Source organism: Trachurus japonicus, chromosome 10 (genome assembly GCF_045865225.1).
Source record: "Trachurus japonicus isolate A0001 chromosome 10, Traja_1.0".
Taxonomy (NCBI): domain Eukaryota; kingdom Metazoa; phylum Chordata; class Actinopteri; order Carangiformes; family Carangidae; genus Trachurus; species Trachurus japonicus.
Window position 1 is genome coordinate 30953256 of NC_140916.1, and position 4333 is coordinate 30957588.

A 4333-nucleotide genomic window follows, 5' to 3' on the forward strand; every position below is an offset into this window, starting at 1 on the left:
GTACACAATGGCACACACACACACACTGATGATGACGACGACTTATGGTATTATTTATTGTGTATGATAGTGTGTGCATACTAATTTCTTAGAAGAAAAGAGTGAAGTCCGCACACTGTATAAAGCTCCTCGAGTGTTTATTAGTGTGACTGCTGAAGCAGTCACACTATTGTTCTTCTGTTTGGCCATTTTCTTCCGCCTTTTTACGGTCTTCTTCTAGTCCTTCATACTTTGTGCTATTTCAACAATTCATATATCAAAACGTGCAGCTTTTTTTGAACTTTATCGGCATTACTTTTCTCTTTTTAACTATTTATACTTTTTCAAATATTTAACTTTTTCACAAAAAATCTCACATTCATCAAAGTCTCAACCTCTCTTCTTCACAACTCCACTGTAGTGTAGGGGTTAGGGTGGGTGCTTGCCAACCCTAAGGTCACTGGTTCGAATCCAAGGGAAGAACTCTTGTTATGTTATGTTGAATTCTGCTCTCCTCCCCCGCCTTCAATTGGTTACAGGTGTTTGTTATCTCCTTGATTACTCATACCAGTTTGCAGCACATCATCACATTACAATGAATGACAACAGTCTTGAAAGCAGTGTGCTCTCTGTAGCCGAGTGGCAGAGTAAAGGTTTAGTGATCATATGGTCATGGGTTCGATTCCTGCCTCAGTCATTTCACTTCATTGCTTGACTTTTGATTCCAATTATTCAGCTGTCATTGGACAGTCTTTGATTCCTCATAGTATAAAGCTCATTGTAACTCAGGTTCTCTGTGGCCATATGGTTAGTGCTCAGCCTGAAATTCACAGACATTTTCATTCTAAGTCATTCAAGCTTGACTCTCAAGCTTTCTTGATGTTGACAGTGTGCAGATCATTAACAGACAACAGTCTCTGCAACTGTGTGTGCACTGTGGCCTAGAGGCAGAGTGGAAGTCTAATGACCATGAGGATGTGGGTTCGATTCTGACCTTGGTCAAACATTTGTATGGTGATCACAGCTTGCACTATTTGCTAATTCTGCAACAGCGTTCAGTTGCTATCAGCAGTCACACCATTTCCATTCTTGGAAATGCTTATTCTAGTTATAGATCAATGTTTCGATTCCAGTGGATCTTCGTCAGGATAAGAGACATAGGCTTCTAGTGCCTCTATGTACACCCTCTATACCAGTTTATCTGTTCTAAATAAGTTTTTTTGTGTACTTGTTAGATTAAATGGATTTACTGATGTGCATTTTTGCCATCTATTGTATTTATGTCTTTCTCTTATAAATGAAAAAATTCTAAATACTTTTTAATTTTCTTGGGAACATTTGTTGAATATTTACCAAATACTTGTTATTTATCTATATATTTAGTGTGACTGCTGAAGCAGTCACACTATTGTTCTTCTGTTTGGCCATTTTCTTCCGCCTTTTTACGGTCTTCTTCTAGTCCTTCATACTTTGTGCTATTTCAACAATTCATATATCAAAACGTGCAACTTTTTTTGAACTTTATCGGCATTACTTTTCTCTTTTTAACTATTTATACTTTTTCAAATATTTAACTTTTTCTGATTTTTTTCAGCTTTATAATGGGTGTGTATTGCGTCTAACGAGCAGAGCTAGAGTGGTGCTAGAGTGGATAGAGGCAAAAAAACATTCTAGAGTTTTTCTGGCTAAACTGTCAGCACGGCCACAAATTAAACTCTAGACAAATTATTTTCTCCAGTTTTGTAGCCACACTTGTCTTCTGGCTAAAATTCTGGTCAAAAATGCAAAGAGACTTAGATAATAATTTAAAATATTTTTTAAATGCAGCCAGGGAGCTCTCTGCTCTCATTCAGCCCAATGCATTTTTTTTACAGCAGCAGGAGAAGGAGCTCAACTTTGTAACTTGCTGTTAAGTGCTTTTTAATTCATTTGAATTCACCAAAAAATAGTCACAGGTCACAAAAAAGTCCTCTTCTTACTTGGTGTGGCTAATTTATACTAATTTCTTTTTATTTTAAGCATCATTGAAAAATCTCACATTCATCAAAGTCTCAACCTCTCATCTCCCCAACTCGACTCTAGTGTAGTGGTTAGGGTTGCTGCTTGCCAACCCCAAGGTCACTGGTTCAAATCCAGGTTGAGCACTCTTGTTATGAATTCTGCTCCCCTCCATCACCCTCAATTGGTTACAGGTGGTCGTTAAGAGACGCATTAATTGCTAGTGCCACAGTTTGTAACTTGCTGTTAAGTGCTTTTTAAATCATTTTAATTCACCAAAAAATAGTCACAGGTCACAAAAAAGTCCTCTTCTTTCTTGGTGTGGCTAATTTCTGCACTTTCCTTACCTTTTTTTTTAAGCAGGAGCCAGTGATCCTCTTATTAAAGGTTTTCTTTGCCCCTCACATACTGTCTCTGCCTGTAGCCTAGTGGTTAGCTTGCTGAGCTGGAGACCTGAAGGTTACTGGTTCAAATCTTGCCTCAATAACAATTATAGTGAATTATTTTCCCAGTCGTCCTCTGTTGACTTCTGATAACTTGCTTCATGTTGAAACTGCTGCTCTCAGCCTGAAATTCACAGACATTTTCATTCTAAGTCATTCAAGCTTGACTCTCAAGCTTTCTTGGTGTTGACACAGTGTGTTTCAAATAGGTGCAGCTCGTTAACTTCAGAGTGAGACAGAGTGCAGCTCATCAACAGACAACAGTCTTTGCAACAGTGTGTACACTGTGGCCTAGAGGCAAAGTCAAAGTCTTCTGACCATGAGATTGTCGGTTCAATTCCTACCTTGGTCAACCATTTGTATGGTCATCACTGCTTGCACTATTTTCACAAAAGTGTCCTCTACTTACTTGTTGTGGTTAATTTCTGCACTTTCCTTACTTTTTTTTTTAAGCAGAAGCCAGTGATCCTCTTATCAAAGGTTTTCTTTGCCCCTCAAATACTGTCTCTGTCTGTAGCCTAGTGGTTAGCTTGCTGGTCTGGAGACCTGAAGGTTGCTGGTTCAAATCTTGCCTCAACAACAATTATAGTGAATTATTTTCCCAGTCGTCCTCTGTTGACTCCTGATAAACTTGCTTCATGTTGAAACTGCTGCTCTCAGCCTGAAATTCACAGAAATTTTCATTCTTAGTCATTCAAGCTTGACTCTCAAGCTTTCTTGATGTTGACAGTGTGCAGATCATTAACAGACAACAGTCTCTGCAACTGTGTGTGCACTGTGGCCTAGAGGCAGAGTGGAAATCTACTGACCATGAGGTTGTGAGTTCGATTCCGACCTTGGTCAAACATTTGTATGGTGATCACTGCTTGCACTATTTGCTAATTCTGCAACAGCGTTCAGCTGCTTTCAGCAGTCACACCATTTCCATTCTTGGAAATGCTTTTTCTAGTTGTATTTATTGTTTTCTATTTATTGGCTCATTTCCCCATAAAAGCCTCAGATTATATTTAGGGCCACGGGCAATCGCACCGGGCACTACTGTTATTGTGTGGATTTTTTCTTCCATAATTCTTCTGTTCGGCCATTTTCTTCCGCCTTTTTACGGTCTTCTTCTAGTCCTTCATACTTTGTGCTATTTCAACAATTCATATATCAAAACGTGCAGCTTTTTCTGGACTTTATCGGATGTATTAAAATTTTTCATACTTTTTATACTTTTTCAAATATTTAACTTTTTCTGATTTTTTTCTGATTTTTTTCAGCTTTATAATGGGTGTGTGTTGCGTCTAACGAGCAGAGCTAGAGTGGTGCCAGAGTGGAGAGAGGCAAAAAAAAATTCTAGAGTTTTTCTGGCTAAACTGTCAGCACGGCCACAAATTAAACTCTAGACAAATTATTTTCTCCAGTTTTGTAGCCACACTTGTCTTCTGGCTAAAATTCTGGTCAAAAATGCAAAGAGACTTAGTTAATAATTTAAAATATTTTTTAAATGCAGCCAGGGAGCTCTCTGCTCTCATTCAGCCCAATGCATCAGGAGAAGGAGCTCAACTTTGTAACTTGCTGTTAAGTGCTTTTTAATTCATTTTAATTCACCAAAAAATAGTCACAGGTCACAAAAAAGTCCTCTTCTTACTTGGTGTGGCTAATTTCTGCACTTTCCTTACTTTTTTTTTTAAGCAGAAGCCAGTGATCCTCTTATTAAAGGTTTTCTTTGCCCCTCACATACTGTCTCTGTCTGTAGCCTAGTGGTTAGCTTGCTGGGCTGGAGACTTGAAGGTTGCTCGTTCAAATCTTGCCTCAACAACAATTATAGTGAATTATTTTCCCAGTCGTCCTCTGTTGACTTCTGATAACTTGCTTCATGTTGAAACTGCTGCTCTCAGCCTGAAATTCACAGAAATTTTCATTGTAAG